Source organism: Procambarus clarkii, chromosome 78 (genome assembly GCF_040958095.1).
Source record: "Procambarus clarkii isolate CNS0578487 chromosome 78, FALCON_Pclarkii_2.0, whole genome shotgun sequence".
Classification (NCBI taxonomy): Eukaryota; Metazoa; Arthropoda; class Malacostraca; order Decapoda; family Cambaridae; genus Procambarus; species Procambarus clarkii.
Window position 1 is genome coordinate 17,823,312 of NC_091227.1, and position 13,776 is coordinate 17,837,087.

Sequence of the window (13,776 nt, forward strand, 5' to 3'; positions counted from 1 at the left end):
GAATTAGTGGAAACTAGCCACTATAGGAGACTTAGTGGAACTAGCCACTATAGGAGACTTAGTGGAACTAGCCACTATAGGAGACTTAGTGGAACTAGTCACTATAGGAGACTTGGTGGAACTAGCCACTATAGGAGACTTAGTGGAACTAGCCACTATAGGAGACTTAGTGGAACTAGCCACTATAGGAGACTTAGTGGAACTAGCCACTATAGGAGACTTAGTGGAACTAGCCACTATAGGAGACTTAGTGGAACTAGCAACTATAGGAGACTTAGTGGAACTAGCCACTATAGCAGACTTAGTGGAACTAGTCACTATAGGAGACTTGGTGGAACTAGCCACTATAGGAGACTTAGTGGAACTAGCCACTATAGGAGACTTAGTGGAACTAGCCACTATAGGAGACTTAGTGGAACTAGCCACTATAGCAGACTTAGTGGAACTAGTCACTAGGAAAATGTGTTGGAAATTGAAATAAGTTTAATGAGATATAAATACAGACAGAGATAAATAAAGGGCAGAGATCTTATATTCCATTTGACTCTTCACGTGGAAATAATTACCAGGAATGAGCTGAAGCTCACAATATTGTTAATTTTATGGCGTGAGTTAGGAAGCAGCTTTCATAATGAAATAAAAATGGCATAGAAAGAAGAGGAGAAGGTAGATAAAAAATAAATATTTCAAAATTTTCAGAGGCAAATTGTGCTGTTTTCAATTAGTCTTTAAAAGGGCAAAAATCAGCTCGTGTATCTCGCTATTACAAGGTAAATAATTGCATATATTATCATTTATGTCTCTCTTTTTGTAATGTAACTAAATCATTGTATTTATAATGCTTGCGTTTAGTATTGTATTTTGTTCATGTATTGTATAATTGGTCTTGGGTTTGTTCATTATAATTATGTGTTTTGTTATTGTTCTTATCTGTATTAATCTTGAACTTGATTTTTTAACTAATTTAAAACTGATAACAAAAAATCTTCTGACTGTCGCTTGTAAGTGCTGACAGCCAGATCATCACAGGCTGGTAGATCAAGATGCTGAATACAATTGTACTGAGAACTCCTTGCGGTAATTTAAAGTTTTACCCAAGTCTTGGAAGACAACAGGAGGAGGTGGAGATGGGGATGTTGGTGATCAAGCAGGCTGTAGTTGCATGATTCTCTGTAATTTGACCTTGCCATTATTGGCACATCCCCCCTCCCCCCTCCCTACCTAATTTTTGCTGGTTGATACCTGACTGATACCTTGTTGATACCTGGTTGATGGGGTTCTGGGAGTTCTTCTACTCCCCAAGCCCGGCCCGAGGCCAAGCTTGACTTGTGAGAGTTTGGTCCACCAGGCTGTTGCTTGGAGCGGCCCGCAGGCCCACATACCCACCACAGCCCGGTTGGTCACTCTCTTAATCCTCCTGCTCCATTTCCCTTTCATCTCAGCGGCATGTCGTGCATCCCCATTCGCTTTATTTAGCAATTTCCTCTCCGCTAATGAAGCTGCATCTGGCGCCTTGTTCCTTGCCAGGGTTCCCTCCCTGACCTTTATCACAGGCGTCCCCAACTATAAATTATGACCGTGCTTGTTGGCGTCACCTTACGGCGGTTCTCCCGGCGTATGAAGCTGCCGTACGCCACTCTGGTGCAAATTACGCCCTTAAACACGGATCGAGGAACATGATCTTGGGTTAATTAAGGTCATAACTTGTGTTTTTTTGTGAGTTGGTAACGCGACGTTTGGGGTCGTTGTTGGGTGGTGTTGCTGGCAGCTGGCGGGCTGATCAACTAGACTATTACTCCCTCCGTACCGCACAAGACGACGAGTACAACAAGGCCATGCTAGAGGGCCAACGCGGCCTCCACCATGGCCCAGACCTCCACCATGGTCCAGACCTCCACCATGGCCCAGACCTCCACCATGGCCCAGACCTCCACCATGGGCCAGACCTCCACCATGGGCCAGACCTCCACCATGGCCCAGACCTCCACCATGGCTCAGACCTCCACCATGGGCCAGACAGAGACCCAAACAAACTGCCCCGTGCAGCCTCCACTGGCCGCTGGAGCGCCTCCGCCTCATTAACTACCACAACCAAGGGTGCTCTACTACCCCCAACACTCACACAAAATGATTGGTATTTGGCCATTAGAGCAGTTTACGAGGGGAACTTCTTGAGTGTGTCGACTGCCGGTGAACCGAAGCTACGATGTATCGACCTTTGATGGCTCACAGCCCCCCCTGCCCCCCCCCTGCCCCCCCTGCCCCCCCTGCCCCCCCCCACACTTCACCATGGCTGCTTGATTTTTATGGAGTTATTTCATTTCATTTTGGCCAAGACGACGTTTTTGTTGGATTCGAATTATTTCCAGGGACACGAAATGTTTTTCTGCGTGTAGAGACTGGCTGATGTTGAGTCGCAGGCAGGCTGGCAGACAGGCAGGCAGGCAGGCTGGCAGGCAGGCTGGCAGGCAGGCTGGCAGGCAGGCAGGCAGGCAGGCTGGCAGACAGGCAGGCAGGCAGGCTGGCAGACAGGCAGGCAGGCAGGCAGGCAGGCAGGCAGGCAGGAAAGCCAGGCACACACACACACACACACACACACACACACACACACACACACACACACACACACACACACACACACACACACACACACACACACACACACACACACACACACACTGAATACCAAACTTGGAAAATAGCATCAAAGTATCAAAATTGCAATCGCAAATTTAAGTTGCAAAAATATGAAAATGACATTCATGAAATATGAACATTTTTGCAGATAAGATAATAAAGATTCAAGCTACGAGGGTCCTAAGGTACAGCACTAACACATGTGGTGCGTGGTGGGGGCCTGAAACATGTTTTGTACCTGAATAGGGTTCTGTGAGTTGTTCTACTCCCCCAAGCCCGGCCGTGCTTGGTCCAACAGGCTGATGGAGCTTGGAGCAGCCCGCAGGCCCACATATCCACAGCCTGGTTGGTCCGGCACTTCCTGAAGCCCTCACCTCACTCCTTAACTCACTGTCAACTCATACAACCCAAGCCACCCTAAGCCACATACAGCCATCCATCAAACTTCACTCTTTATTCAACCACTCGTCTGTTCTCCAAGCCACCACTGGTATAGTCACCAAGCCACCACTGGTATAGTCACCAAGCCACCACTGGTATAGTCACCAAGCCACCACTGGTATAGTCACCAAGCCACCACTGGTATAGTCACCAAGCCACCACTGGTATAGTCACCAAGCCACCACTGGTATAGTCACCAAGCCAGCCTAACCCATGCTGGTGTGGTGTGTGTGTCTATACCAAACCAGGCCACCACACGGGGTAATGATGACATCTTACGTCTCATTAACGCCACACTCCACAAACCACAAATGAACTAGAGTCATTGGAGAAAGATACGGACGTTGTACGTTAACAGTGAAGGCTCACACCTGTTCAACACAACACTTGGGATGCCATTGAGAGAGGTGCAGAGCCTGGTAGGTCCTCCGCCTGGCACATGGGAAAGGTAGTTACGCTAGACACCTCAACTTCCTGGTATGACAATAGGTGTACTAACGTTTAGGCCATAAGATGCCTCCATCTCAGAACATTATAGTGTAAGCCAGACTCGTTTCTCACTGCATGGGTAAGCCAGCTAGAATGTCACACGTCTCAGCTGTCTTGGCTAGAACAACACGTGGAGTTGTTTGCTGTGTGTGAACTGGTCAGTTCTGGCACCAACTGCTCTTCAGGAACCCCACACCTTCAGCGTGTAAGCCAGAGGGCTTCACTCACCACTCCTGCCTGTTATAAACTGGTCACCTCATCCACACGACAGTTAACTCAGTTCTCCTCGCTCCAGTAACTTAACTCTCCAAATATATACTGTAAGAACATATGTTCAACACCATCTATGGTGTTAATTACAAGCCATAGATGGTGTTGAAGCCATTCAACACCATCCAAGTCATTCTAATAAGCCTTGGTGTAACGTGGGTTTGTCAGAACTTGGGCTGAACTGTGGTGTGTTGTGTTGTTGCCTCATTGGTAGGTTGTGCAAGCCCTTGCACAACCTTAAGCCCTTGCACAACCTTAACCCCTTGCACAACCTTAAGCCCTTAGGGTCTTACCTGCTGGAAAACGATGTTCTTAACTTAATTAAATTCATATTTTTTATGTAAATATACAGGAATTGCTTTTGTAAAAGTTTTCAACATGAACTTTTAGAATTTGACTTTCTGATGATTTACACGTAGTATTAAGCATAGAATTGCTATACCTTTAAGCATAGTATTAACATTGAGGCATTGCCAAGAACATTTAATTACAGCAGTTAACCTTAGATAACGTAATGACGAACATAGCTACAAAAAACAGAAGCACAGAAAATAAAAGCCATAATACACTACACAGCGCGTCTCCCCAGCTCTACAAGGAACAGACTCCCTCTGAACAAACAGCTGGTGTAGCAGGGATTCGACTCCGACAGGATTTAGAACGCTTGTCAACAAGCCGTCTCTCCATGGCGGTAATTCCTTAATAACATCAAAGTGCTTCACCTGAGGTATCCCTCTCTCTCTCTCTCTCTCTCTCTCTCTCTCTCTCTCTCTCTCTCTCTCTCTCTCTCTCTCTCTCTCTCTCTCTCTCTCTCTCTCTCTCTCTCTCTCTCTCTCTCTCTCTCTCTCTCTCTCTCTCTCTCTCTCTCTCTCTCTCTCTCTCTCTCTCTCTCTCTCTCTCTCTCTCTCTCTCTCTCTCTCTCTCTCTCTCTCTCTCTCTCTCTCTCTCTCTCTCTCTCTCTCTCTCTCTCTCTCTCTCTCTCTCTCTCTCTCTCTCTCTCTCTCTCTCTCTCTCTCTCTCTCTCTCTCTCTCTCTCTCTCTCTCTCTCTCTCTCTCTCTCTCTCTCTCTCTCTCTCTCTCTCTCTCTCTCTCTCTCTCTCTCTCTCTCTCTCTCTCTCTCTCTCTCTCTCTCTCTCTCTCTCTCTCTCTCTCTCTCTCTCTCTCTCTCTCTCTCTCTCTCTCTCTCTCTCTCTCTCTCTCTCTCTCTCTCTCTCTCTCTCTCTCTCTCTCTCTCTCTCTCTCTCTCTCTCTCTCTCTCTCTCTCTCTCTCTCTCTCCTCTCTCTCTCTCTCTCTCTCTCTCTCTCTCTCTCTCTCTCTCTCTCTCTCTCTCTCTCTCTCTCTCTCTCTCCTCTGCCATCCGCTGATATTCTTTCCCTGTGTGCCTTATACTCCTGTATTCGCATCACTCTTATCTTCTGTTTCTACAATGTCTCTCAGGTGGACACAATCTCTCAGGTAGTGGTCAAGGCAGTGGTCAAGGCAGTGGTCAAGGCGGTAGTCAAGGTAGTCGTCAGTCAAGACAGTGGCCACCAAGCCAGTGGCCACCAAGCCATAGCCAGTGGCCACCAAGCCATAGCCAGTGGCCACCAAGCCATAGCCAGTGGCCACCAAGCCATAGCCAGTGGCCACTGGCATCGAAACCAATTTGAGTGGTTACTGAAATTGGGCCTGGGTGGTTAATATATATGCCTCACTCTTCTTACCCCATTCCCTCATTCTTACCTTCTTTCATTCCCTGCTTCCTAAGAATACGCTTCTTGACTAGTCACCAGTCCTACATTGGAGTAGGCCTATACTGACTAATCACAGGTGAAGTATACCTGTCTGGGGCTTAGCCCCACCATGGACATATTTCATATACCTTTGAGTGCTAATTTCAGGTCAATTGTATGTCTTGTGGCAAGGTAAAGGCTAACAATATTCGCCTGTGAGATATGGCAACACATTTCCCGCAAAAATCCTATATGGTCATTTAATTTCCGCCCAAATCCCTCAGGGTATTGCGTCATTTCTGGTCCAAACCTGCACTGATATTTCCATCCAAAATCCCTCATGGTCTCACTCACACCCACTCTCATCTCCTCTCAACTCGTCTTTAAGAACAAAATATAAATTATCATTTGCGTCTTTCATTCTCTGCCAAGTTTCCGACCAAAATTCAGACCGTCTGTTTGTTGTCAACGTCCCGTCGCCGCAGGGGAGACGGGGCCCGTCACCCAGAGAGAGAGAGAGTGACACACTGACCTGTATAAGCCTTCAGTGCCCCGACACTTCTGGGAACAAATGTTCACTTACAGACACTTTGATCAGCTTAAACAAACACGACCAATTAATGAATGTTTAATTCAAATACTGCCAGACAAATCGGCTTTAGAAATGCACACACTCTCTTCCTCTTTCACGAATTTGGCCCACTGAACTATACACTTTTTGTTGTTTTAGTGGAGAGCCCTGTTTGTGTGTTCACCTAGTTGTGTTCACCTAGTTGTGTTCACCTAGTTGTGTTCACCTAGTTGTGTTCACCTAGTTGTGTTCACCTAGTTGTGTTCACCTAGTTGTGTTCACCTAGTTGTGTTCACCTAGTTGTGTTCACTTAGTTGTGTTCACCTAGTTGTGTTCACCTAGTTGTGTTCACCTAGTTGTGTTCACCTAGTTGTGTTCACCTAGTTGTGTTCACCTAGTTGTGTTCACTTAGTTGTGTTCACCTAGTTGTGTTCACCTAGTTGTGTTCACCTAGTTGTGTTCACCTAGTTGTGTTCACCTAGTTGTGTTCACCTAGTTGTGTTTGCGGGGGTTGAGCTTTGCTCTTTCGGCCCGCCTTTCAACTGTCAATCAACTGTTTACTAACTACTTTTTTTCTCTCCACACCACACACACCCCAGGAAGCAGCCCGTGACAGCTGACTAACTCCCAGGTACCTATTTACTGCTAGGTAACAGGGGAATTCAGGGTGAAAGAAACTTTGCCCATTTGTTTCTGCCTGGTGCGGGAATCGAACCCGCGCCACAGAATTACGAGTCCTGCGCGCTATCCACCAGGCTACGAGGTCCCCATAGTGTTGTGTGTTGCTGTTTTTGTTGGTGCTTTTCTCAGGCCAGAAATCTCCCTATGACAGGGAAATAATATACATGAAATCTCCCTACCAAGCTTCCTTTAGTAATACAGCGCTTATTAAACTCGTCTTTCATAACACGACGCAAACTGCACCATTCCAAATTTTCATTAACAAATAACAGTTCCTTAACGTTAAAAGTAAATCCCGCATAAAAAAAAATACAACTTGCATTATATTCCTAAATACATTAGTATACATTCTCCAGAAAAATAAATCACTGTAAAACTATTACGTTCGTTTATTGAGATACAAAGTCATCGATTTGCGGACAGCTTTATTCCTTTTTTTGTTATATATATCTTTAAAAAAAGAGGATTTAATTGTTGATTTCTGGTGGTCCAGGAACGCATCTCCCCATTTATAACAAGGCGCCTATGGGAACATCTGCTTCAGAGTTACGAACACCTTTTCTCCTGAATGCATCCCGTTTGTAAACTGGGGACTGGCATATGTGAAAACTTTGGCCCTTGTGGAGACTGAGTTTTACCTGGGAGCGCTCTGAACCTGACCCCGGGATCCAATATTAATCTGACAGCTTCCTACATCCCCTGGTATTAATGACTAACTGGGAGGCTGGGGGTAGCTGGGAGATATGAGGAGAGAGACTTATATGAGGAAAGGAGGATGAAAATATGAGGAAAGGGGAGAGAGAGATATGAGATGGAGTGGGGAGAGAACTGTGGGGAAGGAGAAGGGAGGGAGATAGGAGAAGACGGGTTAGTATGAGGAGAAGGGAGTAGAGAGATGTGAGAGGTGAGGGAGAGAAAGAGAGCTTAGGACGGGTGAAAAAAATCTATGGTATGCCACCAGACTTGTACCAGAGCTGAGAGGCACTGGAAAAGGCAAGAAACAAGGGAGACATGATTACAACCTACAAAATACTCGATGTAGGCGACAAAAATGAAGCGACACTGGAAGAACTTCAGCATCAAGGTAGAAAAAAAATAAACTATTGTGTAAAATAGTGGAGATAAACTCCATGGACGGGTTCCGACCTGAACATGGTTCCATGACTAACCATCCTGCGAGATGGGGACTTTTAGTATCACTGCTATCTTATTCACTCTTGTGTTGATGATATCCTCATAATGCACCCGGAGTCTGTCAGTACAGACTACTCATCACATGCCTCTGTATGACTAACCATCCTGTGTGATGAGGATTTTTAGCATCGCGTAACTAGCTTTTTGACAGACTGTACTGCTCTTTATATAGTCCAGGGCAGATGTGCCTAAATGTGTGTTAACCAGAGAGGGAAATTCATGTGGGACTTGCCTGCTGGATCTGTGTCTAAAGCATTAGACAACGTCCAGCACTCTACACACAGGATAGTTCGAATGTTGTCTTCTAGATTGTCAAACATTTAAGGCAATACGAAATTGTTGTATGCAAGCATTTAAGACAATACAAGATTGTCTCCCTGTGTCAGGCAGGGGAGGGGGGTGTACCAGGGAGGGTGCTACACTGTGTCAGGCAGGAGGGCAAAGATGTACAGGTTTCGTAGATGGACACGTCGTCAATGATTGATAAGCACTGGCCATGGTGTGAGAAGTAGAGTCTAGACGATGTTATCAAGTGAGAGAGTTGATAAAGCTTTTATGAGAGATGTGTTGTGTTTTGAACCTGTTCTTGGCTCCTAGCTTCTTGACCTCCTTCTCCTTATTTTGTGCCCTGGTGGGGTCAGGGCCAGGGGTCGCAAGTGGTGGGGTCAGGGCCAGGGGTCGCAAATGGTGGGGTCAGGGCCAGGGGTCGCAAGTGGTGGGGTCAGGGCCAGGGGTCGCAAGTGGTGGGGTCAGGGCCAGGGGTCGCAAGTGGTGGAGTCAGGGCCAGGGGTCGCAAGTGGTGGGGTCAGGGCCAGGGGTCGCAAGTGGTGGGGTCAGGGCCAGGGGTCGCAAGTGGTGGAGTCAGGACCAGGGGTCGCAAGTGGTGGGGTCAGGGCCAGGGGTCGCAAGTGGTGGGGTCAGGGCCAGGGGTCGCAAGTGGTGGGGTCAGGGCCAGGGGTCGCAAGTGGTGGGGTCAGGGCCAGGGGTCGCAAGTGGTGGAGTCAGGGCCAGGGGTCGCAAGTGGTGGGGTCAGGGCCAGGGGTCGCAAGTGGTGGGGTCAGGGCCAGGGGTCGCAAATGGTGGGGTCAGGGCCAGGGGTCGCAAGTGGTGGGACGAAAACGAGGGGTCATAAGCTGGGACTTACTTGATTGTCTCAAGTGCACAGTTTATCAAACGTTCACCAAACCCTTACACCTACGTTTTCTCGCGAGGGCCAAGTGAGGGAATCTTTTAAGGACAGTATTATTCTGCTGATACTTGTAATGTCTCTCAGGTGGACACAATCTCTCAGGTAGTGGTCAAGGCAGTGGTCAAGGCAGTGGTCAAGGCGGTAGTCAAGGTAGTCGTCAGTCAAGACAGTGTCCATCACTTCACAGATTCTGGAGCCCCGTGTTTTCAAATGCTGTTTCCGTCCGGAAAATCTTGAAGTGTATTTATATCCAAGACGAACTCTCGCTATTACAAATGACTCTTAAAGGAGTCTTAGATATGAAGCATTCAATATGGTGTCCCTGAGTGCCCTCAAGAGCCAGCACATCTGCTCGGCCATTCCCACAGTCTCCAGCGTGGGAGGAAGTCCACAAGAACCTGATCACTCTTCCCTGATTGGTTAGTATTTTCACAGCTCTGATCTCAGCGGATGACCCTCAGGGTTTTCTGTCCTAAGGCTTCCTAGTGTGGCTTTTACATCAACGGAGATCACTGCGCCTTTTGTGGTTCTATTCAGGTATCTGAGTGTTGTAACAATGGTAGTTAGTGCTTGTGTTAGTCCATTAGTTAGCTCTGCTTGTGTTAGCCCATTAGTTAGCTCTGCTTGTGTTAGTCCATTAGTTAGCTCTGCTTGTGTTAGCCCATTAGTTAGCTCTGCTTGTGTTAGTCCATTAGTTAGCTCTGCTTGTGTTAGCCCATTAGTTAGCTCTGCTTGTGTTAGTCCATTAGTTAGCTCTGCTTGTGTTAGCCCATTAGTTAGCTCTGCTTGTGTTAGCCCATTAGTTAGCTCTGCTTGTGTTAGTCCATTAGTTAGCTCTGCTTGTGTTGAGGAAGCATAGTTCTTAATATGTGTTTATTCTTCATTAGCGGGTTTGAAAAACATTGGTAATTATTCTGCACGGTGTTCCAGCTCTGCCATTAGTGGGGAAGCAGAACCATCAATGTAGGTTTGATCTAATTTATTTTCTGTTTATAAAATATGTCAACATTTTATCTCTTGCGATATATTAATACAATGGGGCGTTTCTTATGATGCACAATCTGGTTCTTCCACAACATGAACAACAACACAAAAACTACATAACCCTCAAAAACACCTCCACTACAACACAACCACCACAACACAACCACCACAACACAACCACCACAACACAACCACCACAACACAACCACCACAACACAACCACCACAACACAACCACCACAACACAACCACCACAACACAACCACCACAACACAACCACCACCACCACCACCACCACCACCACCACAACACAACCACCACAACACCACCACCACCACCACCACCACAACCACCACCACCACAACACAACCACCACAACACAACCACCACAACACAACCACCACAACACAACCACCACAACACAACCACCACAACACAACCACCACAACACAACCACCACAACACAACCACCACAACACAACCACCACAACACAACCACCACAACACCACCACCACCACAACACCACCACCACCACCACCACCACCACCACCACCACCACCACCACCACCACAACACAACCACCACAACACCACCACCACCACCACCACCACAACCACCACAACACCACCACAACACAACCACCACCACCACAACCACCACAACACCAACACCACCACCACACCACCACAAAACAACCACAAACTACACAACCACCACCACCACAACACCACCACCACAACACAACCACCACCACAACACCACCACAACACCACCACAACACCACCACCACCACACCACCACAAAACAACCACAAACTACACAACCACCACCACCACAACACCACCACCACACCACCACCACCACACCACCACAAAACAACCACAAACTACACAACCACCACCACCACACAACCACCACAACACCACCACCACAACATAACCACCACAACACAACCACCATAACACAACCACCACCAACAACACCACCACAACACAACCACCACCAACAACCACCACAACCACCACAACACCACCACAACACAACCACCACCAACAACCACCACAACACCACCACAACACAACCACCACCAACAACCACCACAACACCACCACAACAGAACAAATCTGCCTAATATAACTGCCCCATCCGGCCGTGGAATACAAACACTTAATACACCGATATAAACCCACGTATCATCTTATCAAAGAAATCTTGATTACCAATTCCACTTCTCTTAAGAAAACGGGCGGCGGGCCTGGCTAAAAGACAAGCCAATCTCGCTTCCCTTCAAAGAAACGTGCTGTGGCATCCCAATCCCTGGGATGTCTCCGGCCCCTTGTGTCACTGTGGGACCTGGCCAATCAAAACTTAGCCCTCGCGTGACGGAGGGAAATGATTGGCCAGCTCCGGGGGACATGAGAGGAATTAGCGAGGCATTGGATGAGCCACGACAAGAGGAGAAGGCTAATGAGTGTTTGATAATTAAATCAATCTGCATCGTTGTTCGTGACGATGCGGGGGGGAGGAAGGGGGGGAGGGGGGAGACATAAAGAGGAAGGGAGGGAGAAAGGGGGGAGAGGAAAGTACAGGGGGATAAAAAGAAAACAATTAAAGAATGGGGGAGTAGGAAAAGTATGTGGAAAAACTGAACAGTGACTTGGATGGCGAGGAAGTAGATCGCAGAGCAAAAAACTATTTTTTTTTTATTATTATTATTTTCTACCACAGACGTGGCCACACATTTACAATGCTAACAATGTATCATCAAGTGTTCCAATATTCATAGAGTAATTACAGAGGTCAGCATACCTTAGCCCAGGAGGGCGAAAGTTAGTCAATATGGGACATTCTACAATATAATGTTCAAGGGAGTGCATGTTTTCTCTTTCACAAAGTTGACACATGGTGTATTGGACACTTTCACTAAGTTGACACATGGTGTATTGGACACTTTCACTAAGTTGACACATGGTGTATTGGACACTTTCACTAAGTTGACACATGGTGTATTAGACACTTTCACTAAGTTGACACATGGTGTATTGGACACTTTCACAAAGTTGACACATGGTGTATTGGACACTTTCACTAAGTTGACACATGGTGTATTAGACACTTTCACTAAGTTGACACATGGTGTATTGGACACTTTCACTAAGTTGACACATGGTGTATTCGACACTAACAAAGTTGACACATGGTGTATTGGACACTTTCACTAAGTTGACACACATGGTGTATTCGACACTAACAAAGTTGACACATGGTGTATTCGACACTAACAAAGTTGACACATGGTGTATTCGACACTAACAAAGTTGACACATGGTGTATTGAACATTTGGGTTTTGAGAGAGCTGCCAGATACGTCTATATCTCAGGCGTATTCTGGCCACTATAACATTAGTTCGATTAGTTATTAGTTCCAAAAGTAGAAGTACAAGGGCGAGAAGATGGAGGATAATGTGAGAGATGATCGAGGAGCCGGGAGGGCCACGGAATGTTGTCAGTGCCGGCGGCGGTGGTGGTGATAATTAGCCAGAGAAATACAGGTAGAATAGTTATTGCATTAAGCGATTAATGGTTCAGACGGCTGAGACTAGGAGCTGATGATCGATCTTGCAGGAACTTCTTGTTGAGTACATGTAGGTGAGTACACACACACACACACACACACACACACACACACACACACACACACACAGATCCACATAAACTGGAAAAGATGCAACGGCATGCTAAAAAAATGATTTCGGGAGAGGCGTTAAACATGCCAAAACTAGAAGATAGAAGAGAGGTGATATGATCACCACTTACAAAATACTAACAGGAATAGACCAAACTAACAAAGGGGAATTCCTGAAACTAGCAACTTGACGAACACCAAGACACAGATTCAAGCAAAAAAAAAAAAAAAAAAAAAAAACAGAGGTGCTGAAAAAATATTAGAAAACTTTCTTTTGCAAACAGAGTGGTAGACGTTTGGAATAAGTGAGAAGGTGGAGGAGGCCAAAACCGTCAGTAGTTTCCAAGCGTTATACGACAAAGAGTACTGGGAAGACGGGATACCACGAGCATAAGCTCTCATCGTGTAACTACACTTAGGTAATTACCCACAGAGTACAAATGTGCAGCCAGTGACCTTGGTGCAGGTGTGTAAATATAGCACCAGCAATTAACCTGTCTCTCTCCCCTCCCCCCCCCAGGTGAGTGACGGCTACCGGGGCCTGACGTAGCCGCAGATGCTGCATCTCCCATCCTGCTGGTCGCCATGGTAACATCTCAACGCTCAAGCTACACCTTGTTCTCTCCCCTCAATTGCTTCACCGGAGCGTGGTTCGTGTGGGCGTGTCAACCAGGTATTTACATAATTATATAAATTGTTACATAATTATTACATTATTTCGTGGTTTATATATTTACTTCTTGTGGTTGTAAACAATAGCTTCTAACAAGTTATTGGTTGGCAATGACTGACCACGCAAGGAATTGGCAATATAATTTAGTAAAACAAAACAATTGTGATTTTTTGGGGTTTGTTGAAGGTAAGACTTTCATCCATGTGAATGTCTGCTTCATATTCTTAATGTGTTTGATCGGTCACAGC

The 13,776-nt window shown here is 46.5% G+C and overlaps 1 protein-coding gene across 5 annotated transcripts in view; it reads left to right on the forward strand.

The window, feature by feature from the left end:
• The window catches only part of Ddr (discoidin domain-containing receptor 2), a 642,292-nt gene that overhangs the window by 235,458 nt on the left and 393,058 nt on the right, over nt 1-13,776 (forward strand). Inside the window, exon 1 of one of the 5 annotated variants that reach the window (XM_069314114.1) lies at nt 13,369-13,528. The exons of the other annotated variants lie outside the window; for them this stretch is intronic. The gene's annotated coding sequence lies outside the window, so the exon portion shown is untranslated. Of the gene's footprint in view, nt 1-13,368; nt 13,529-13,776 lie in introns of those variants that run through there. 5 annotated transcript variants of the gene reach the window in all.